The sequence below is a fragment of the Symsagittifera roscoffensis genome, chromosome 7, assembly GCF_963678635.1.
Source record: "Symsagittifera roscoffensis chromosome 7, txSymRosc1.1, whole genome shotgun sequence".
NCBI lineage: Eukaryota > Metazoa > Xenacoelomorpha > Acoela > Convolutidae > Symsagittifera > Symsagittifera roscoffensis.
In genome coordinates, this window is record NC_087068.1 from 24,912,838 (window position 1) to 24,937,077 (window position 24,240).

The following is a 24,240-nucleotide window of genomic DNA, read 5'->3' on the forward strand; positions in this document are numbered from 1 at the left end:
GGTTTTGAGCCTAACTTTCGTCATTTTGCTATTGTCAATTCCCCTATAGGGTTCCATGGAATTGATGTCGTGCTCTTTTAAATTTGAGTCCAGTATCTTGCATATATCCCCAGCTTCCCTTTGGTGTTGCAATCATTCGTTAGAACTGTTATCAGGAGATTCTATTGGAGTTCTTTCTGCAGCTTTTCTTCAAGTTTGATGACTTTAGGAACACTGAGTACAGCAATTTCTTCGTTTTTTCATCTCGGTGTTTCTATTCCGTCAATTTATCGGTGGAGTTTTATACATTTATTTACTTGCTCGAAATTTTTGCATAATTTTTTGTTATTTGAAATGTCTCTTAATTTGTTAACCTGTTGTTCTAGCTTTTTCAGCGTTTGTAGAATTGAACTTGACTGCGTTAAAAGGTTGTGCGTAAAAATTAATGGTATTGGCTCTCCTGCACCATGTTATCTGGTATCCATACGGATGATCATGGTTCACAACTTTAATTCATTCAATTCAATGGTTTTCCTCCGTTTGCTCTGTTGTGTTCTTTTTTGGCTTTTTTGTCTCAAGTTGTGGCTGTTTGTTTGTCTCGGTGGCAAGTTGGCTCAATAGTTCAAGTTTTTTGCCAGCAAAATTGCCGACATGCTAATTTTCCGATATGTTAAAAAAAATATGTGTTCAAAAGTTTTATTAGTGAAACATGCAGTTAAAAATGAAATAGAGAGAAACTACCAAATCGTGTGCACACTTCTATCTTGATGTTTTTAACCTAAGTTGCCACAATGGGATTTGACTCGTATTCTGAATCGTCATATAGGACCCTTTGGTGTTTACATTTGTTTTGGTGTAGTTTTATCCCTATTTTTGGGAGGATGTCTCTATGTTTATCCACTAATATAAAGGGTGCTGACTGTACTATTCACCCTCCAGATTCAATTGGTAGTATTTGCCTAACCAGTGATTCGTTGTATACTCCGTGGTAACAAGCAAAACTGTGCCATGCATCCTCTTTGAGATTATGTTTCGAGATGGCGCCTTTCATTGTATTTTTCAGTTTTTTGCCACTTGTTTGTTAAGGAAACACATTTAGCTGCACGATTCGTAGTTTTTCAGTTTACTAGATGACTTTGGCAATCGGTCCACTATTTTTGGAATTAAACACCTCAAGGATCACTATTTGGGTACAGCGCCCTTGGTTTAATGTTTCTCATCCTTTTGCTGAGGTGAATTCTGCAAACACCACCCGATCAATATTCACCTCTTGTTTTTTTTTCTGGTGTGTGTCCGCGTCTGTTTCTCCTCGATTCTTGACGTATTTAATGCTTGATTTTCGGCACACTTTTTGGAAGTGGTCTCTTCTTGTGAATTTCGGGCATACTTTGTACTTTGCGGAGCATGTTTGAAGATATCTTGCGGAAAATTAGTTACCACTTTTGCAGCGTCGCTTGCCTTACCACTGGTTTGTATTACCCGTTGGTTTTTTTCCCGTGTAGATTGTGACTTCTATTTTAGAAATTTACGCCTAGTCTGCGCTTCCTGCCTCTGCAAAAGCTGTGCTGAAGGTATCGTTTGTTCATGAATTCAGTTGTTTCTTGTTTTATGCTAGCTTGACTCCCGATGAACTGGATCATTCTGGGTTGTACTTTTTGTTACTAGGTTGTTTTATATACCTTTCTCCCACTTAATTGTTTTGTGAAACGTTTTCCTGGGTATTAGGGTCTCGCCTATTGATTCCGTCAAAACTTTGTCGTTCAGCATGTGTGCTGTATACTTTTCCCTCACTCATCTTCTTTGTCCCCACACTCGGATTTGGAAGCTAGTTACAGCAATTTTGTGTGGAATTGCTCCAAAAATTCATTTTTGTTTGGGTTCTGCAAAGTAATTTGTACCGTTTGACCGCAATTGTTTTTCTGTAACAAAACATCTTCGAGCTCTTCCCACAAGTCCTTCTTGTATACTGATTGGAAATCAATATTATGTTTCCCCTGTCGGAATTGTCTTTGGGCTTCTTGACCCAGGCAGAGATGAGTGTAAATTTTAGCTTTTGTACCCGTTTCAACCCACGATGCTGTTCCACAGAGCACTCCCCGGCTCTCTAGCTTTTGTCTTTGATTCTCATATCTGATACAATCTTCTTGGTTTCTGTATGCTCGGTCTCGTTTTTGGGTTTTTTCGTCTATCTTTGTTTCCAGTTTTCTTAGTCTATCGGTTCTTCCAAAAGTCTGACTGGAGTTGTAGGTCGATGTAGTAACAAAAGTTGTATGCCGATACTCCCTTTTGCGAATATCGCCATTTGTAATCGCACTACCCTTTCCGACCATCCACTGGCGGTTCCATTAACTGACCATACCAGGAAGGCGGCATGACTAACTGATTTTTCTGATCGTGATCTGTTTGTTGCTCCATTTTATAGATTAATACTATTTCGCAAGTAACTATGTTTGTTGTTACCATTAGAAGTATCCTCCGCTAATAAAGTCTTTTCTCAATGTATACAGATGTTAGACAAGGTCGTTTGGTCTAACTGAGTGTTAAGCAACATTGGTCGACAAAATTTACAGGTTAACCCCGCATTGATTTCATGATCGTAGGTGCCGCGAGGTCACCTAATACACTCGGCCTTCAAGGTCGAACATAAATAATTTAGTACACCAAATAGATTAGGATGACTGCTTACAAATATGATATTAAAAAGTGTATTTATAAAGCCGAATGAATCGCAAACTCTCTGCTATCGTACAAAAAATTAAGTTTGCCGGTGTTTACTATCCTAGTTGACTGCGAATGGTTTTGGCCGGAATGCTCATTTCATCATTTTGCCGCCAACCAGATTCGCCGTCACAATTTCAGTTCGAATTTTGAGCAAGTGGTCTCGTTTTTTGTTAAATTCGTTTTTATAAATACTGCCTGGTCTGTTTTCCCTGGTATCGGGAAGTGATGCCCTCATCTGCTGGAAGTGATGTCCTTATCTAATGCAAGGTTTGAGACAGTGCCAGAGGTCAAAACAAAATTTGCAGCGCAGTCACAATTAGTTAACTAACATCTTAAAATATTCAAAATGTACAAATTATTTATACTAATACTTATTGGCAATCAATCATTAAAATGAGCTTTTGCGTCATCCAATTAAATTCTAATTTAAAATATCTTGAAAACGGTGATTTCATATGATTTGAACAGATTGGAGCCATCTGTCCCTTTAAAATGAAATCTCCCCTTAACCCACTACCAATAATAGCATTCAGATAGACTAGATGTTTCAATTTTGACTCTTTATAGGAAATTGATAAGAAATTTGAAAGACTCAAATTATGAAAAAGAAGGGGAATGCGAAAGAAGAAGGGAGAAGAACTTCTATTCTTTTGTTTATTGACTAGATCTCTAGTGTGACATTTCAGAATATTGTCAATTTCTTGGTCCAAACTAGTATCCTTCGACAACTGCAACCACTCCCTTTTCTAATCCTGCTTGTGTTTATGCCAATAGAGACACGTTTGCTTCCTTCAAAATTTCAGCTTGTGTGGAGGCTGAAGCTAGCGCTCTTTACCAGATATTCCTCAATTGTATTCATGCAATCCTCCTTATTATGCATCGTGGGCTTTGCAGCTCGTTTCCAAGAAGTTGCCATAGGTTTGAACAGATGTCTGTTGCTGTTTCCGTTTACGCTTAAGTTTTCCCGGCAGACCATGTGATTTCTAGACATGGTGTTTCCTTATCCTGGATAATCAAGAGATCAAAATAGTTTCGAACCCGGGCAAGCATCAAATTTTGGCCCAGATGCTCTTGAATCGAGGGACTTTGCAATCAATCTCAAACATATTCTATTACTTAATTCAAACATGTCATAACAGACTCCCCGCCTATCAACACCAAGTGGCGCCTCTCCATCCTTGATATTTTGGAGATCGCTTTCTATCCACCTCGATGTCAACAAGGATGCGACCACCAACACTGTCACTCGACTCTCATGGGTGGTCTAAGCCAGATTAATTGGTTGGCGTCCCAGACCATGGTTAGGACCCTTTTCTATAGGTATCAAAGCGTTCGATCTACAACATGGGATCGCAAATCCACGTATATTAAATTTACAGCTCGTAAAATACCTGCTCCATTTGTCTCCTTAAGGATACCAGCTGTATCATTCACTGGTGAATTTTGTGCTGTTTTATCAGCTATCGGCATCTCACTTGATAGATAAAATTTTTCTTTCAGCTCCTCGAAATCACTCAAAATACGCTCTCTATAGTTTCAATTACACAGTATTGATCCAATCGGATTATTTCTACTGATTGTTGATTCAAAGTATCCTCGAGACTTCTCTGGGACCATTTCCAGTTACTTTTTCAAACAGGAGATTTGACATTCGTGACGTCCGACGATAAAAATTACCGAGAATATCTAATCAGCGACTGTAACCACAGTGTTGGCACCCATCATGAGCAGTGAGTGTCTGATGTTACCTAAGCCAGCCATATCCTTCGCTCTCCTGAGAAGATCATCTCCACGTGAGTGCCTCACTTTCAACAACGAATGATTTCCAGTTGCAGAACTCGACAAAATGTCAACAGTCATATCGTGATCAGAATCCAGGTGCTCTAGTGTGCCATTCTGCCAGATTGGCACAGCGCAACCTTCCGGCGGGACAGAAAAAGACGACTAAACGCCTTAGTAACGAAAAAGTGCTGCAAAGGAGGGTCAAAATATTCCGGAAATTTAAATTTTTAAAATTTCGATTGATGGGCAAGTATTTCTCAGAAATACAAAAAGACTGCCATTTTGACGAAAAAGAACGAAAAAAACAGAACAACGACAAATATAGTAGAAAACAGTCGCACGAGAAAACGAGAAAAACAAAGCCTCTTATCGTGGCAATAACACACAATAAGATCCTTAGCAGTGGAAATTAGTGGAAAAGGAAGCTTCAGTGGGGAAGGAATATTCCGCGGAACCCTCCCGTGCCACAAATTGGGAGAGATATTAACGTTATCTCGAAAAGAACACGGGAGTGGAGGCTTGGCCCCCCAGAGACTGTTATATGTTGAAAGACTGCCTTAAACTAACTTTGTAGCTACTTTGATGCCATAGAACTTTGAATTACCACCGGTATAACTTGATATTTTAGAATATGAGTAGCTAGAAAGAGGAAAGGGTCAATCCATCTCCAATGGATTTAATATAGAACTGTCACACAAAAACATATTAAAATAGGGTGTTCGAGCCGTGTTTTTAATAGCAATCACGTAGTCTGAGGATCCGAGACTCAGCTATGTGGTTGTGTTCGCATGTAAACGAAAGCTGATCAAAAGTCGTTTGACTGATGGCCTAAAAATAGTAACTTTTTACTTAGCCCTAAACAGACCAGAAATCAACTGGCTAGGTCGAGACGGTGAAAAACGAGTAGAATGAAGGTAACTGACGCTTGCCAGTCGTTAATAGGTGCTTTTTCTACGCTCCGTCGCTGTGTAGTATTTGGGTGAATGTTACATAGACGTTTTTATGGCGCTCCTGGGTGAGCCTAACTAGAGGCAAAAGACCATCATGATCAGCAAACGTTTCAGCGACGAACCCTCCGCTCCGGGCGTAAGCCCGAGTTAGAGGCCTTAATGACCTTTATTGTACTAGGGGGAAGGTGCGTACCCTCCGCCTAGTACTATTTAGCTTTTTAACTTAGTTAAGATCGAAAATTCCGGGGGCCGGAGGGTTAGGTGGGAAGTCATGAGCCCGCTTGTCCCGAGGTCCCAGGACCAAAAACAATCAAAGAGAAAGCTTAAAACCAAACAAAAATAGTGTATAACCAAGAAAAAACCAAAAACAAATTTAATTGAAAACAAAAAAATACAAAAGAGTAAAAAATCCAAAAAAGACCAAAAACAGTAAAAAACATGAAGTGACAGTTTATATGATATTTCCGGACAAGATGTGATCTGATTTTCTTATTTGTTGTTGTTTCAGATTGATTTATATCATTTCTGATAGAAAGATTGTGTGTTTTGGTGAAGGGTTGGATACCCTCCCTTGAGTGTAATTTGAGTATTTAAGCACGTTAATGGTGATTTTGCCGGTGGCCGGAGGGTAGAGTGGCAAGCTGACCGACGTGTTCCACACTCAACAGGGACATCAGGGACAACATCCACAACGACTGTTGGGTATCGTTGAAACATTTTTAGTGTCGTTCGGGTACTATTTCATCAAAACTTGGGGGGGGGGGGGGAAGATTGGCGTGGTCCGATTGTACCCTCCATCAATTACAAAGTTCCGTGTTAAGGGTCTTAATTCAAGTATTTTGGTGCAAAGGAGGGTATAGTTATATTTATTAACGACTACTAATAGGTTATTATCCTTATTATATATTACTTATCTCCTATTTAGACCCAAGAAACACCCAAATTTCGTCGAAAATTACTGATTTTCGACAAACTGTAGACCCCCAAATTTTTGGATATCTGAGCTTTTCTGAACAGCAAAAAGCTTTTAAATAGGGAGTAGCTACGTAGTTCGATCCCCCTGACTAAAGAAACCGCATGAGAAAAGACTCAGTAGAAGTTAGAAAAAACGAGTATTTGAGTTTTTAGAGTTAGAAAACAAAATTTTTTGTGTTAGGAGCGTGCTAGCATAACGTGCTCGGTTATTAGAGAAATTTTTGGGTAACCCTCCGACTAGCTCCGTGAATAGAGCTAACGACTTAAAGATTGGAAAAGGAAGGAATCGGAGGGTCCAAATTTGATAGTTATAGGCCAAATTTATGTCTCCAAACCAATTTTGGTCCGGTTTTTTTCATTTTTCCAGTGCCGTACGTGGCTACTAAGCTCGTTTCAATTATTTTTAGGCACTTTCACTGAGAATTGCGAGAAAAATCTATCAGAACCTATATAGGTGGTGAAAAAAGGCCATTTTGACGAACGCGTTTTTGGCGATTTCTCAAAGACTAGCCAACCGATTGGGATAACTTTGGTACCATAAGTCGAAATTTTGACCACTTTTCCGGACCGCAACCATTTTTGGGTTGATAGTCTCGGAAGAGAAAATTTTTTCAGAAATTGTTGATTCGGAGAGTCCAAATTACAGGGAACCCTCCGAGCGGCATAAAATTTTATAAAATCAGCTTTTTATTCTACTGGGAATGTTGACCGTGTCAGCCAACCTAGTTTTAAGTCAGGTAGACCGCTTTTGGAGACTCTACTGCGGTAAAATAACCCGTTTTCTTGATTTTTGCGGAACCCTCCGGAGCAACCCTCCGGAGTGACTTAAGCCCTTTAGCAACCATCCTTAGTGGAAATTTTCCAGGGGACCATCCTCCGAAGAAGTTAAAACAACCACCCATAGAGTTTTTAGCTTGTTTTGACGCTTTTTGAAGCTAGTGGAAGACCCTTCTAAGTGAGGTTAAAGAATTTGAAAATTTTGAAAGAACACTCCGAGGTAACCCTCCGGAGCATATTATGCCTCTTATTGACCCTCCTTAGTTAGTGAAGAGGAACCCTCCGAAGTCACTTGGGTGGCTAAGGTACCCTCCGAGGTAACGCTCCGAAGTAGGTTAAGTGTCTTAACAATCCTCCTTGTTAGAAACTTGAGGAAACCTTCTGTGGCAATTTGGGAAACGGAAAAAATCCATTTAATTAGGATCCTATTAGGATATTAGGCGTGCTTATTAGGATCATAGGAGCCCATTTGACCCGGAAGTTCGTGATCAACTTTGGATTCTCGATCGGGTGTATCAAAACTAACCGAACCAAAATTTTTTTTGATTGTGGTTTTGGTTGTGTGGTTGCCTTGAGCTACTTAATAGGAAAGTTCGGGCAATCCGGGAACAAATAAAAGAAGACCCCAGTGAGTGTATTAGGCAAATACACACTCACCTGAGAAGAAAAATTGTTCCCTGCTCTCGTGCACTTGGAGCGTTCCGGGTGTGGGGGAGCTTTTTCATAGACTTTAGAAATTTTCGATCAGAGGTTGCCTTGAGCCAACAAGTCGTACTGTTCTTCCAAACTTAGGACTGTGTTTGTTCTCGTCGATTCGATATCCATTTGACAGTTTATGTTTTTGTAGAAATTGTACCACTTCCATGTAATAGTGCTGCAATGCTGTGGAGACTCGGCGGAGATCTTGTATATTCAATATTTGAAGTCTTGATGGAAAGTCTGCAACGAAGCAGTTTACTTTGAATTGGTTCAGGGATATTCTTATGATATTGTCTGTTTCGTGGTAAAGCGTCTTCTACTAGTCTTTGCTTTTTTGAGGTTGTTATCTCTCCTCTAGGACGCCCTCTTTTTAGTTTTTTAAACTTTTCTACTCTTTCATGCAATTTGTTTCAGTTAGCAACGTTTCCTCTATACTCCAAAGGAGGAGTGAAAGGCTTTTCGTCTCGGTTTGTAGTCAAACTAAAATATCTGAATTTGCTGGAGAAGATTTTACCTCTGTTAAGAAAAATTTTTAAGTCCGGTTTTAGCATTTTTTCTTGTGGTTCATTTTTTTTTGAAATTTTCCTGCTATTTTTTGGTGAAGTCTTGTATATTAAAATCGTATCTCAAATTGTTATGGTTTTGTATTCCTTCTCACTTCTCAACAATTTCTCTTCTTGGCTGGCGGTTTTCAGCCTAACTTTAGTCATTTTGTTATTGTCAATTCCCCTATAGGGTTTCATAGAATTGATGTCGTGCTCTTTTAAATTTGAGTCCAGTATCTTGCATATATCCCCAGCTTCCCTTTGGTGTTGCAATCATTCTTTAGACCTGTTACCAGGAGATTCTATTGAAGTTCTTTCTGCAGCTTTTCTTCAAGCTTGATGACTTTAGGACCACTGAGTACAGCAATTTCTTCCTTTTTCATCTCGGTGTTTCTATTTTGTCAATTTATCGGTGGAGTTTTATACATTTTTTTGATTGCTCGAAATTTTTGCATAATTTTTTGTTATTTGAAATGTCTCCTAATTTGTTAACCTGTTGTTCTAGCCACTTCAGCGTTTGTAGCATTAAACTTGAGTGTGTTTACGAAGGTTATGCGCAAAAAATTATTGTATTGGCTCTCCTGCACCATGTTTTCTGGTATCCATACTGATGATCATGGTTCACAACTTTAGTACATTCAATTCAATGGTTTTTCTTTTGTGTTCTTTTTTGGCTTTTTGTCTCAAAATGTGGCAGTTTGTTTGTCTCGGTGGCAAGTTGTCTCAGTATTTAAATTTTTTTGCCAGCAAAATTGCCAATATGCTGATTGATATGCCAATATGCCGACATGCTAATTTTCCGATATCCCTAAAAAATATTTGTTCAAAAATTTTAGTAGTGAAACATGCAGTTCAAAATGAAATAAAGGGAAACTGCCAGATCGTGTGCACACTTCTATCTTGATGGTTTTAACCTATGTTGCCACACTGGGACTTGACTCGAGTTTGACTTGATTCAGAATCGATGTAATGGACCATCTGGTGTTTACATTGGTTTTGGTGTAGTTTTATCCCTATTTTTGGGAGGATGTCTTTATGTCTACCCACTACTATAAAGGGGGCTGACTGTACTATTCACCCTCCGGATTCAATTGGTAGTATTAGCCTAACCAGTGATTTGTATACTCCGTGGTAACAAGGAAAACTGTGCCATGCATTCTCTTTGAGAATATGTTTCGAGATGGCGCCTTTCATTGTATTTTTCATTTTTGGCCACTTGTTTGTTAAGGAAACATATTGAGCTGCACGCGTCGTAGTTTTTCAGTTTACTAGTTTAATGTCTCTGATCCTTTTGCTGAGGTGAATTTTGCAAACACCACCCAATCAACATTCACCTTTTGTTCTTTTCTGAGGTGTGTCGGCGTCTATTTCTCCTCAATCCTCGACGTATTTAATGCTTGATTTTTGGAAGTGGTCCCTTCCGAATTTCGGGCATACTTTGTACTTTGCGGGGCATGTTTGGAGATATCTTGCGGAAAATGAGGTACCACATTTGCAACGTTGCTTGCCTTACCACTGGTTTGTATTACCCGTTGGTTTTTTGCCCGTCTAGATTCTGACTTCTATTTTAGAAACTTACGCCTAGTCTGCTCTTCCTGCCTCTGCAAAAGCTGTGTTGATTGTTTCGTTTGTTCTTGAATTCAGTTGTTTTTTGTTTTATGCTAACTTGACTCCCAATGAACTGGAATATTCTGGGTTGTGATTTTTGTTGATATGTTTCATTATAACCTTTCTTCCACCTAAATATATTGATTAAGAACAATATTGATTCCGTCATTATAACAATATTGGGTCTCGCATATTGATTCCGTCAAAGCTTTGTCATTCAGCATGTGTGCTGTATACTTTTCCCTCACTCATTCATCTTCTTTGTCCCCACACTCGGATTTGGAAGCTAGTTACAGCAATTGTGTGTGGAATTGCTCCAAAAATTCATTTTTGTTTGGGTTCTGCAAAGTAAATTGTACCGTTTGACCGCAATTGTTTTTCTGTAACAAAATTATCTTCGAGCTCTACCCACAAGTTTTGAGTTTATGTAAGTGCTATTAATCAGTTCAGTTCTCTTGATTCCAGTGCTAATTTGATACTTTCGTCTTTTTTCACTGTGATTACTATAGGAGAGATGAAATACTTATCCGAGCACTCTTGTAATTTTACGATATGACCTTCGTTTATCAGCCGATGAATTTTTTCATCTACTTTGTCTTGTAGACTGATAGTCACCCTGCGCCCTTTTTGTTGTATCGGCTTCAAGTTTTCAAAAAATTCAGGTGTTACTTTAGCGTTTCGGATCTTTCCTATTCTAGGAAACAAATTTTGGTACAAGTTACAGAAATATGTCTGCAATTTATCATATTCCTCCTCTTTTTGGCTGCTCCCTTCCCCTGTGATTCCCATCACTTTCTTCCTTTCCACCAACTTGAGGCCTAGGGTGCCCATCAGATCACGCCCCAGGATTGACTGTTGATTACGATTTCCAGATATTACTGACACTTGTGCTGGTGCTGCCCAACCGTTCAACGACATCGTCACTGCTACCTTTCCCAGTATGTTTATTCGGTTGTTATTGTAGTCCAAGAATTCATCTTTTGAAGGTTGTAGCCGAATATTCGCTTCATCTAATGTTGTTTTTAGGTCCGTTATGCTAAAACTCGTCACTGAGGATCCGCTATCTATCCACAACCACAATTTCTTCCCGGACACCTCAATCTGGACTCGGGCCCCAGGGATCCTCAGTTCAGTCTCGTTCTTTTTCCTTTTGAAGGACATTACCATGTAATCCTCCGATTCTGACGCCATGGATTCTTTTTCCCCGCTTCCCTGCTGATTCACCCACGCCACTGGATCTTCTGCCAAATCATTAACATTCTGCGTGCTCTGATGGTGCTCATTTCATCTCTGACTAAGCCGACTCGTCCTCGTCCTCTCCATTGGTTAGTACCCCTCCTAATTCCTCTGCATGTTCGTTCAAAATGTCCCAGTTTTATAGATATCGACGGCGCTGTTGAAGCCGGTTTTTCAGTATATGATTTGTATGCGCGCTCACCACGTTCATACGATAATGCAATCCTGTAGACTTCCTCGGGTAATTTTGTTGATTGTGATAATTCTCGTTGCCATTTCGATTCCCGCATGTCCATAATGAAAATATCACGAACATTTTCGGCCGCATTCGCAAAATCACATCTGCTCGCTAGAGCGCTTAATTCCGCGTGGAATTTCTTGAACGTTTCATTCTCCCTCTGTTTTCTTCCGTAGAAAAGTCCCCTTTCATGGATTGCATTACGCTCACGTTGGAAAACATTTTGCATCTCGTCAAGGACCCGTGGGTAACGTTCCGTTTTAACATTCACCGCCGGTTTTCGTGCTTTGAATATCCTTTGCGCTTTGTCCCCAATTCAGAGGAATAGATAAGACTTCAACTTCTTTTCCGCATCGATACGGTTTTTCCTATTTACCTCCTCTGGCAACGCTGCATTAGTCGTCGCATTTAAAGTGACGCGCAAAATAGAAATCATCGGGACAATGTCATATTTTGCTATCATCCCCCAGTGAAATTTAACTATCCACTCCTCCCAGTAAACTGGAGGTTCCGGTAATCGTGCATCCCAAAATGCTATTATATTAAGTTGATTTCCCCCCCGTCTTTTTCTCTGCTGGCTGCGCCATGTTGAAGTACGTAAATGTGTAGTATCGTAAAAAGCTTAGTTGGTTAGCTTTAATTGTAAGCAACTGTTAGGCATCAAATCGAAAACTTACTGCACTGTTCCATTTCAGATCATATCGGACGTAAGAGATCGCAAGGTCACGGCAGCAGGTCTCCAGACAGAAGGAACAAATTGATATCACTTACATAAACTCAAAACTGGTCCTTATCTCAGTATACTGATTGGAAATCAAATTCTGTTTCCCCTGTCGGAATTGTCTTTGGGCTTTTTAACCCAGGCAGAGAGGAGTGTAAATTTTAGCTTTGTATCCGCTTCATCCCACGATGCTGTTCCACATAGCACTCTCCGGCTCTCTAGCTTTTGTCTTTCATTCTCATATCTGATACAATATATTTAGTTTCTGTATGCTAGGTCTCGTTTTTGGGTTTTTTCGTCTATCGTTTTTTCCAGTTTTTTTCGTCTATCGGTTCTTCCAAAAGTCTGACTAGAGTTGTATAACGATGTAGCAACAAAAGTTGTATGCCGATACTCCCTTTTGCGTATATTGCCATTTCTAATCGCACTACCCTTTCCGACCAATCCACTGGCGGTTCCATTACCTGACCATACCAGGAAGGCGGCATGACTAACAGATTTTTCTGATCGTGACCTGTTTGTTGCTCCATTTTATAGATTAGTACTATGTCACAAGTAACTATGTTTGTTGTTACCATTAGAAGTTTCCTCCGCTAATAAAGTCTGTTCTCAATGAATACAGATGTTAGACAAGGTCGTTTGGTCTAACTGAGTGTTTAGCAACATTGGTCGACAAAATTTACAGGTTAACCCCGCATTGATTTCATGATCGTAGGTGCCGCGAGGGTCACCTAATACAATCGGCCTTCAAGGTCGAACATAAATAATTTAGTACACCAAATGGATTCCCGGGTCGAGATCCCGTTCAAAAACCGCTCAAGATTTGAGCGGTTTGAGTGGTTTTCCAGCAAGATTTGAGCGGTTTGAGCGGTTTGGGCGGTTTGGGAGGTTTGGGCGGTTTGGGAGGTTTGGGCGGTTTTTTTGGAAAAACCGCTCAAACCTCCCAAATCTTGCTTAAAAAACCGCTCAAAAACCGCTCATTTTTTGCGGTGATTTTTGAACGGTTTTTCAAGCAAGATTTGAGCGGTTTTTGAGCGGTTTTTGAGCGGTCTTCCCGGGTCGAGGTCCCAGACTCATGTCCATACTTTCGCGACAAAACATTGGCATGTCCAGACTTTCCAGACCAAAATTAGGCATGTCCAGGCTTTGGCGACCAAAACATGGCATTTCCAGACTTTTGCAACCATGATGATCCGTTGCGACTATCGCGCCTCAGGTGGAGACGGCGCGTCTTTGCAGACCGAAGCGGAGACGGTGCGACCAAGATTATATAGACGGATACGATGCACAGTACTATGGATACCTGTGGTCTGAGGTACGTATCACTGTCACAGGAATTTCAAAAGCATGAATTAGAATGCAGAGTATTCAGTATTCATTGTGGTGCGTAATTTATATTGGCTTCGCTGCGCGACTCTAGTTTCAGGGCAGCATGGCCTAACGGATAAGACGTCTGACTTCGAATCAGAAGATTGGGGGTTCGAAACCCTCTGTGGTCGACTTTTTATTATTAAATCGGTTTTTGAGCGTTTTTTTTAGATAAACCGCTCAAAACCGTTCAAATCTTGAGCGGTTTTTGAGCGGTTATTTTAGATAAACCGTTCAAAAACCGCTCAAACCGCTCATTTTGAAGCAAGATTTTGAGCGTAATTGTCTAAAAAACCACTCAAACCGCTCAAATCTTGCTTCAAATTAGGTGAAAAATCTCGACTCGGGTTGGGATGACTGCTTACAAATATGGTGTTAAAAAGTGTGTTTATAAAGCCGAATGGATCACAAACTCTCTGCTATCGTACAAAAAATTAAGTTTGCCGCTGTTTACTATCCTAGTTGACTGCGAATGGTTTTGGCCGGAATGCTCATTTCATCATTTTGCCGCCAACCAGATTCGCCGTCACAATTTCAGTTCGAATTTTGAGCAAGTGGTCTCTTTTTTTGTTAAAATTGTTTTCCCTGGTCTTTTTTCCCTGGTATCGGGAAGTGATGCTCTCATCTGCTGGAAGTGATGTCCTTATCTAATGCAAGGATTGAGACAGTGCCAGAGGTCATAACAAAATTTGCAGCGCAGTCACAATTAGTTAATTAACATCTTAAAATATTCAAATTGTACAAATTATTTATACTAATACTTAGTAGCAATCAATCATTGAAATGAGATTTTGCGTCATCCAATTAAATTCCAGTTTAAAATTTCTTGAAAACGTGGATTTCTTATGGTTTGAACAGATTGGAGCCGTCTGTCCCTTTAAAATGAATTCTCCCCTTAACCCACTACCAATAATAGCCTTAAGATAGACTAGATTTTTCAATTTTGACTCTTTATAGGAAATTGATAAGAAATTTGAAAGACTCAAATTATGAAAAAGAAGGGGAATGTGAAAGGGGAAGGGAGAAGAACTTCTATTCTTTTGTTTATTGACTAGATCTCTAGTGTGACATTTCAGAATATTGTCAATTTCTTGGTCCAAACTAATATCCTTCTACAACTGCAACCACTCCCTTTTCTAATCCTGCTTGTGTTTATGCCAATTGAGACACGTTTGCTTCCTTCACATTTTCAGCTTGGGTGGAGGCTGAAGCTAGCGCTCTTTACCAGATATTCCTCAATTGTGTTCATGCAATCCTCCTTAATATGCATCGTGTGCTTTGCAGCTCGTTTCCAAGAAGTTGCCATAGGTTTGAGCAGATGTCTCCTGCTGTTTCCGTTTATGCTTAAGTTTTCGGCAGCCCGGGTTGACCTCCATACACCAAAAATGCTTATCATACAATTCCATACATCAAGTGTATGGAAAACTGCTTGTCATACAATTTTCATACAATTTCAAAAAATCAATGGAAAAAGATTCCTACTTATTTCTGCGGCTATCTGATCTAATTAAAACAGTCTGGTGGATGAAAATTGTATGATAAACTTTTTTCCATAAAAAGCAAAATTTTTAAAAATCTTTCGAAAACTGTTTGTAATCAATATTTAATTAGTTAGAAGCATTTTGTCCTTCATTGAGAGCACTTTCGACTCCAAAAACAAAATTTTACTTTGTAACTAAAAAATGTTTATCATACAATTTCCATACATGAAAATTGTATGGTAAGCATTTTTCCATAAAAGGCAAAATTTTTGAAAATCTTTCGAAAGCTGTGTGTAACCAAGTTTTAATTAGTTAGGAGTTTTTTTTGCTTCACTGAGAGCACTTCCGACTCCAAAGACAAAAATTTCACTTTTAAGCTAAAAATTGCTTGTCATACAGTTTCCATATATGATATTTGTATGACAAGCATTTTTTTTCCCAGAAGCATTCAGCATACCAGAAGTGCTTAGGAAAAGTTTTTCAAACATTTTTTAAAGAGTTTAAAATGTTTTTGGATCAGTTGCCAGTGTTTAGTTCCTGAGACGTACTTCTAAAGTTACTCCAACATTTTTTCTTTAAAATTAGTTTAATAAAACTTTTTGGTGATTTTTCGTTTTTTTGAACTGAACCGTTGACGATTTTGTCGATAACAATAACTTGCTTTAATAGTTATCTTATCACACCGCGCATAACGAATGTCACTAAATGAAAGAAAAAAAATTCTTTTGAAATTCTTTCAAGCAGTATTGTCGGTGCATTCTGTGCTAATTGCACAGCAATTGCCTACTCATGTTCTTAGTATGTTTTTTAATTTCTTCTGTTGGTTACTTAATTTTCAGTCCATCACATTTCTAAGGTATTTGACTCTTAGTTTTAAGCATATATCAAAATCTGCTAATGCATCTGCTCAGTTTAAAGCTTTTAATGTGCCGACTGCTCTTTATGGCCATATGAAAAGAAATACAGAAACATAATGTCTCTCAATTCTTCTTCGATTTATTCCCCAAACGCTAGTGTAAACTATGAAAATATATTTTTAGCGTCTAATATTTAAATCATTTAACCAAATGACCTGCCTCTGTTCAATTTGGAAGACAATATTTCGCCGCATAAGCTTGCTACAAGAACGCAAAAATTGCGCGTTCCTCAAATAAAAATATTGCAATTTTGAAACTCCATACTTTTACATAGGAAATATCACTTTTCAATTGTTTCTTTCTAACGAGTTTCAGAACAAAAAATCTTTTGTTTGCTACGAAAAAAAAATCCGTCACAAACGCCTAGTTATATTATCGAAATCTGACTAAACAGAAAAAACAAACCTAGGAATATATATTTTGTAGTTTTTTCAAAAGTCGCGCAAAAAGCTGTAAAATGATTATACTGTGTTCTAAAACACATGTTAAAGAAAAGTTGCTGTACACATATCGCTGTTGTCGATAAACAAAAAAAATGAGATTTTTTTTCAGGATAGAACAGCGCGGTTAGAATTATCTCTAAATTGTTTGAAGAACAGTGTTCTCAATAAGATCTATTAGCTTTAGTATTTTAGTGCATAGTATTTTGAGTCATAGCGCATAGTATTTTGTTCATTTGATGTACAATTTCAGGTTGAACTTCTTTTTGCTCGAAAGATGTTATGTTTTCTGGGAATTCGTAACAGAAAAGTTTTTGTCGTTTAAACTTCTTAGTATACTTTTTATATTGTAATTTTACGTATCGACGACAACATAAAACTGTGACAAAGTAAGCATTGAGCTTCTTGAAGTTTCCTGCAGTATTTGTTTCAAATTAGATCGAAGAGCCTGAATCTTTTTTAAACATTGTAATACAGCTTGATATGATCTTTATTCTATCTTATTTTCTCCACAATTTGCATTTTCAATGCTAAAATAGTATAAAAAAAAATCCATTATTGCAACTAAAACTATTTGGACAAAAGAAAAACCAAAAAAATTATAGAATTACCTTGGTGTTTATAGAATTAACCCTAGCTATACTTATGAAAGTTAAATTGTTCAACTCCTTAAACAAAGTGTTAGATTTTTTTTTCTGAATTTGTCAGTGTAGCTTTGAAAAAAATATTAATTTTCAAGGCTGATTTTTGATAAGACCTGAGGGAAATCTAATTTAGGACTGAAAATGCCTGCTGTATCAAAATTGTTGACGTTGACTAGTTTTACTTCTGTTTGTTGAAAAGATGTTATGTTTTCCGGGACACCTAATTTTTTTGTTCATGTTCTAGGCAGTTTTGCCGTTTAAAATTCATTGTATAAAATTTAAATAGTGTTTTGGCGTATCGACGACAACATAAGAATTCCTAAAGAGCAAGTGTTTACTTTCTTTGAAGTTGCCTGCATTCTTTAACCCAAATTGGATCAAAAAGACTGAAGATTTTTTTACAGATTGTAATTCAGCTTGTAATAATCTTTCTTCCATCATATTTTCTGTACAATTTTCTCTATCAAAAACTAAAAAAGATGGAAACTTAGTTTAGTCATTCAATGAAAATTCTTTGAATAAAAGAAAAACCAACAAATGTTAAATATTTTACTTGGTTTTTGACTAAGCTCATGGAAGTTAAAGTTTTCAATTCACTACAAAAAGTAAATTTTATCTCTATTTATCAGAGTAGCTCCGAAAAAAAGATATTGCGTCATGTTTCATTTTTATAACTGATGAATACCTGTTTTAAGGCTAACAATGCTTGCTGTATCAAAGTCGTGTCGTTGATTAGTTTAGAGAAAATTGTTTTTTTCTTCAGGATAGAACAACGCAGTATAGAAATGTTAATTAATTGTTTGAAGGACTATGTTTTCTCCGAGTTCTGTTTTTTTAGGTCAAAGCGCATTTTGCTTTGCTCATTTGATTTACAGTATCAGGTCTTACTTCTGTTTATTCAAAAGATGTTAAGTTTTCATGGACACATATTTCTTTTGTTCCGGTTTAGAGCGTTTGTGCCGTTCACATTTTATTTTATTTTACTTATACTGATTTTTGTGAACCAAGGACGTTGAAAAATGCTTAAGAGAACGTTAATACTAAATGTTCAAGTTGCCTGCAGCAATTTCTTCAAATCAGGGAAAAACGTTTTCTGAAATAGTCCTATCTCGTTAAAATGCTTCTTGTATCTTATTTTTCTACAGTTAGCTTATTTGTGGATGTAGATAGGATAAAATTTTGTCTGATATCAAAACCGAAAACACTTCAAAAATTCGAAAATGTAGAAAAACTGTTAAATTTTCTTAGCTTCATTTTCGCCTAAGTTCATGAAAGTTACATTTCCCTATTCCCTACCCAAAGTGTTTTTTTTTGTAGATTTTTCTGAATTGTAACTGTAGATCTATAAGAAAACAATTCGACGCCGCTCTTTTGTTTATATCTTCAGGTTGCCTAGTTAAAAATTAAAATGTTTGCTGTATCCAAATCAGTAGCCGCTGACAAGTTAGAAAAAAGTTGAAAATAACTTCTGTCTAAGATACTAGTGGGCTTTTGTTGGATTTTTTTGGGTTAATCGACCAGAATCGCCTAAAATGCATGAATTGTTATGTGGAGCAGTTTAGAGAAAAAGTGGCTGTTTTGAATGATTAGTGGCGTTAATTGTTCAATTGAATTAAGAGGGGTCAAAACGAAGTGACAAAACAATTTAAAAAAAATAAAGACACGTCTCGACCTTGAAATTTCGCAACTACCGAATAAGCGCGATAAACAGAACTACGACCTTTGCCAACAAAAAAAAGACGAAAAACAGATATAGCGAACAACAGATTTATAGTTGACAATTTTTACGGAAGAGCATTCCAAATTGTAACGATTGTGCAGCTACAGATGTTACGGATTAATTCCGGAGAATTAGGAGGGCTAATGGGAAAAGTCGCTACTTTTTCCCGGTCGCCAAAGAAATAGCTCTTCGACCGGATTCATGATTCTGTGAGGATCTTGGGAAAAAACTGCAGCCTAATTTCTGAACAATTTTTGCTTCCAGGAAGTTCTTGAACTGAATTTAAATAACATCTAATTCTTTTTTCAGATAAAAGGAAGCTAGGAGTCGAGGAAAAGGGTTGATCCATTTTCGATGGATATGATGGTTTTTATCTACGAAGCAAAAAAAAATCGTAATATGATAATTAAGCACTAGCCCTGTCTTTAGTAGTGACATTGTGGTCTGATGATACTGAGACCCAGCCATGATCTCACTACTTTGCATGAAACTAAGTTATTTTGAGTGGTTGGGCGAAAACCTTCAAGTAATAACGACTTTGTCGACCCAATATTAATAGACCACACATTGAACTGGCTCTGAAAGAAACGATTAAAAGCACGTAGAAGCTGTGTTTAGACGCTAGCCAGTTGTTTTATAACCTATCTGTATTTTCCGTGGGTATGTATTGTGCGATTCGGTCATATCTGGAAGTTTAGCCCTGTTTCGGGATACAAAGTAAATTTTCAAAAATTCGAATTGTCCCTGTCATGCTCAAATTTCTCGGGACAACTGAAAATACAAAATGAATCAGATCAGAATATTCGAGATAAAATCGCGGGACAGTCGATTGAAAGCACTTTTACCAATTTTACCAGGATATTCAGTACGAGTAGAGTTGCCTTGTTCCGGATAGAGAGGATCGAGAGCTCAAGAAATGAATTGCAATTGAAAGAATGAGAGTGACACTTGGTTAAGAAGGTGGACGGCCGAAGCTGCCCAATGATCCAGAGAACTTAACTTCTTGAGTTAAACCTAATTAATTAAAACTAATTCTAGAGTTGCCTCATGATAATTGTTTACCTAATTCTAGAGTCGTAATTCTAGAGTCGTAATTTTTGTGATAATGTTGAAATACGGCGAGTTTCAAATTGATCCATATAAAATGGATCAAAGGTCCACTGTCCAATAAAACTAACGTTATACTTAAGCTTCCGAACTTGTTCGCCTGTTTTAGGAATTCAGAGACCTGACCATGGGGGCGTTCTTTTTTCTAGAGTGGGGGTGTATTTTTGTAGCAGCGTTTAAGCTGTAACGGCTTATGTCGTCTCATGTCGCATTTGAACCGAAATGGCTCCGGCTGAATGAGGTATAAAAACACAAGAGATAGTATCCCTGACCCTTGAACCAATGGTTATCGGGCTTATTTTTCTTAGCCTCATATGTGACTAAAGCAGGCGACTGTTACATAGTGTTTTTCATGGTGCTCCTGGGCGGGCCATAAAAACACTTCCGGTCGAATGTTACATTTGTTAAAATGTTAGTCGTATTCTTTCATCTTATGGCAAATGCAGATAATTGGGTATAGACCCGTTTTCTTATTTTATATTACAAATCGTTTAACTCTTTTTCTTGTTCAAATGCCATTTTTTCCTGAAATTGTCCCATTTTCTGGATAATCTGATTTGGGTCAGGTTTTTGGAAAATTTTATGATCTAGTTTATCTTTCAAAATTCTATTGTTGCTTATCAAAGGCCGTGGTTACACAGTTTTTTGATTTATTGCATGTATTTAGGTTTTTTTTGTTGAAAAATGTTCAATTTTATAATCGAAAACGCTTTGTTAGAATAAGATGATACCACTACGCTTTTGTTAGAATGTTTTGGTAAAATGTTGTAAACCCTTTTTTTTTCAATTTTTTGGCAATAAAAGGTCATTGGGCCTAGACCCGTTTTCTTTAAATGTATCATTTGTGGTTTAAATTATTTTGTGCACGTACCGTCTTATGATAATTGACCTTTTTTCAAATTTTTTTTTCTGGGATAACTTGATTTCAGTCAGTTTTTTTAACACCCGTTTGATGTTTTTTTTTCAAAGATTTTTTTGTCGTCTATCACAGGCGTGGTTAAACAGTTTTTTTTGACGTGTTGCATGTGTCTACGTTTTTTTCCGTTGAAAAATATTAACTTTTTTGAGCGAAAAAAGTTAAATGCTTGGATGGTGATCGTTTTTTATCATTGTTAAATCACTGTAGTACATTACTTAAATGTTTCCGTTCAGTCTCATCGTTTTCTTTATTTAATTAATTTCATTTCAGATAATTTGGTTATGTTATTAGGCGACTTTATTCTTCATTTAGGATTCAAATTAATCATTGATTATTCTTCTGATATATTAACACTTTATAATATCTGCATTTTCTAAAAGAAATTCAGTTGAATCTTATTAAATCGAACAAACGAGAATTCTTCGTACCCTCAAATAGTCAAAAGGTTGATCTACCCAATTTAAATTGAATTCTATCCGTATTTTCAAACCCCACTAAAATACATTTTGAAGACAGAATTGGGAATGCTCGTTGCAAGAGTCTTCAGCCAAGAAAACAACCATTGAAGGTGAGCAGAGTAATTCGCTCTGATGTGATGATGTCATGAAGTGGGTAAAATCCTTCCCTGTTGATGCTTCTGAGTTACAGCGCAGGGGGCCACGACCTAAGGGATGACTCCCTACGGGTTGACTACTTCCTAGAGTTTCTCAGAATCATTAGCGATATAATGCTTTTGGATTTTTTTACTGCTTTAATGTGATACCGCCAGCATGACATGCAATTGTTTACATGAAGATACAGGGGGCTTAAGATTTTAAAAATTACAATCACCACTACAAAATAAACGTTTAATCTAACACGGTTCCTTGATGTTTTTTCGTCGTTTTGAAGTTACCATTGACATGTCGTCTAAGATCACCTGAAAAAATTTAGCGACAAAGAGAAGCGCCATGATGACCAGTTTTACGGTCTTAAAATCAGTAATCTTTGCTCTTCTCCTTATCGCTTCATTTATTGAGGTGACGTCAGATCTGATTTCTGCGGTACCTCTAAAAATGTGAATCTATCAACAGTTTGAAAGCTACTGTGTCACCCATTTGACTGTTTCGCTAGAATAAAGGCATCACTAGATCGAAGGTGTAGCTTATGGCGGACTGTCGTTGTTGAGGGGGCTGTTTCGATGATATTTCGGCGGTGCCTTTCCTCAAGGGAAACTTCTGCATTCGCTATAACAATAGTAGTTATCTCGGGGTAATTTTTTTATATCTTCGGTGTCTTGCAATTCTTTATTCATCATTGTTTTTTTTTCATCGCGGAGTTTCACATTGTTCAAATATGAGAAAAACGAAATTACTTTTGACTTCTTTTGTTCCTTTTTGATCATAGTTGTCTTTCTCTTTCATTTTTTAAGTTCCTTTTTTGAAACGTTTCGCACTTATTTATCAATTAACTCATTTTTAATGATTCCTGTTTTCGGTTTAGTTCGATTTATAATTCTGATTACTGCTTTCATTCTATTTTTACTTAGCAATTTTTTTTGAGTTCATCATGTAACTCTGTATCTGTATCCTGTGTTTCTAACGTGTCTATTTTCCCTGCATGCATCATACTTTTCTATCGTACCTAGTTGTCGTATCTTGTTTATAATTTATGCATTTCAAAAACCGGCTGATGTTATTAAGGGATTCCAATCCTAAGTGATTTATTGTCAATAATAACGCTTATTCTGGTCTAAACCAGTCTAAAATTTTTAAAAGCAACTTTTTACAGATAAAAAATTGTGATTTGAGGTGTATGTAAAGTTCAAGTTTCGACCTCAAGTCCCATCGGCTTGAAGTCCCGTCGATTTGTTGTCCTATACCCAACTCTATCGTTTACGTACCTTATGTATCTAACGTATTTATCTTGTATGTATCAAATATATATCGTATGCACATCGCATAATTGTATCACTTTTGTGTATCATATCTGTTTTGCATATGAACATTGTCTGTGTACTGAATCTATTCAACATCTACATGTACCATATATATTGTTTAACTAAACATTATCTATGTAACCTTTTCGTGTATATCTATCGCATTTGTATTGTATTCTTTTATGGTGTTCAGTTATCTTATCCAAAATTCTTATCGTATCTAAAAACGTATCCTCTATAAAAGTATATGGTATCGCGTATGAATCAATTCTTTGTATGGTAGATGAAAAATATCTACGAATCGAATCTATTTATCTTATCTAAATAATATATTGCATGTACAAATCGAACACGTCTTGCTTCTATCTATTGTTAAACTGAATCATATCTCTTTATCGTATCTGTACCCTAATTATCTAATGTATCTGTTTACTTTATATGCATCATATATATATATATATATATATATATATATATATATACTATATATATATATATATGAATTTATTTATGTAGCGTACCTAAGTATTGTATGTTCATTGCATAATCATATCACGTATGGGTATCGAATCTTTGTTTTGCAAACGCATACAATCTATGTATCGAATCTACTAAATTTATACATGTAACATATATATATATATATATATATATATATATATATATATATATATATATATATATATTGTGTATCTAAACAATATCACAATATCTATATAAGGTAATCGTGTATATCTATCGCTTTTCTAATGCATTCTCTTATGTTATCCCGTGATCCTATCCATACAACATAAATTATGTGGTATCGTATATGTATCGCAACTTTTTATCGTAGATAAAATGTATTTACGAATCGAATCTATTTATCAAATAACTATCGCATCTGTACGCTATGTATATAAACTATCCATTAATCTTGTATGCATCATAAATAAAAATCTTACCTAGTTATCGTATGTATACCGCATAATCGTATCACGTATGTTTATCGAATCAAATTTTTGCATAAGCATACTATCTATGCATTTTGTTGGTTAACGACTCCAATACTGTCGATGCTTTCGTTTTTGTGTTCTTTCATGAGTTATAATGATCTTTATAGGAAATGCAGTTGTGGATGTCAGAAAAAATGGATTCACGATGTGATTGCCGAACTGCAGATGGTTTGCCGGAGATTGTCACCGAGATATACAGGTTTTTTTGAAAAATACATTTTGAGGTAACCCTCTCTCCAGTATTTACCCTGGGGATCAGATTAGGACATTGCTGCTATCTAAAGAGTTGAGAAGATTTCCTGCAGAAAATTAAGAAACTGAGGTTGCAACTTCTAAAAAAAACTTTTTTTCTCAGGTTTTCTTCTCTATTCAGAGATTGCACGGATTAGTAGATGTGCTTTAATGTAAATTGTGCCTTTTATGAAGTTTTTTTTTCCCGGAAACTGTTTGTCATACAATTTTCATAAATGGCAAACTTTTAGTCATACAATTTCCATTTA

At 37.0% G+C, this 24,240-nt stretch overlaps 1 protein-coding gene across 4 annotated transcripts in view; it reads left to right on the forward strand.

Moving 5' to 3' along the window:
• LOC134851365 (small ribosomal subunit protein eS8-like) overlaps positions 1-24,240 on the forward strand; it is a 478,345-nt gene that overhangs the window by 285,221 nt on the left and 168,884 nt on the right. The window contains exon 1 of one of the 4 annotated variants that reach the window (XM_063867420.1): positions 21,219-21,231. The exons of 2 other annotated variants lie outside the window; for them this stretch is intronic. The gene's annotated coding sequence lies outside the window, so the exon portion shown is untranslated. Of the gene's footprint in view, positions 1-21,218; positions 21,232-24,240 lie in introns of those variants that run through there. One more of the 4 variants, XM_063867416.1, reaches the window with a different exon arrangement.